Source organism: Bombus impatiens, unplaced genomic scaffold (genome assembly GCF_000188095.3).
Source record: "Bombus impatiens unplaced genomic scaffold, BIMP_2.2 scf_0452, whole genome shotgun sequence".
NCBI lineage: Eukaryota > Metazoa > Arthropoda > Insecta > Hymenoptera > Apidae > Bombus > Bombus impatiens.
Window position 1 is genome coordinate 462,580 of NT_176871.1, and position 390 is coordinate 462,969.

Sequence of the window (390 nt, forward strand, 5' to 3'; positions counted from 1 at the left end):
AGAGGGGGAGAAGGAGGAAACTCTTGCTAGCCATCCAATTAACCCGCCTACGATGCGTTCGAAAGAAACTAAAAGAAAGAAAAAACAGATCAATTCGAAACCGACCGGTATCGCCGCTTGCCGTCAAAATAGCTAAACTTCGTTAACGAGAAACTCTGTTTCCTCGATTCCCAAGCCGGGACCTGGGCTTTGTGGAACGACCGCCCGGAGAATCAGCTTTCTTAAGCTTGAAAAGGGTAAACGTCGCCGCCATCCTTTCGTGGGATCCTATTTACCCGAAGGAATCCCCGGTACGCGGCTAAAATTGCCTCTCCCCGAGCTTTACGTCAATTATCTTTCGAAGATTGCCGGCGTGGAACGACGCGTAGGAGCGTTGCTCGTGCGAGTCGC

At 51.0% G+C, this 390-nt stretch overlaps 1 protein-coding gene across 3 annotated transcripts in view; it reads left to right on the forward strand.

The window, feature by feature from the left end:
* The window catches only part of LOC100742871 (dopamine receptor 2), an 83,113-nt gene that overhangs the window by 1,385 nt on the left and 81,338 nt on the right, over positions 1 to 390 (forward strand). The window lies entirely within an intron of this gene.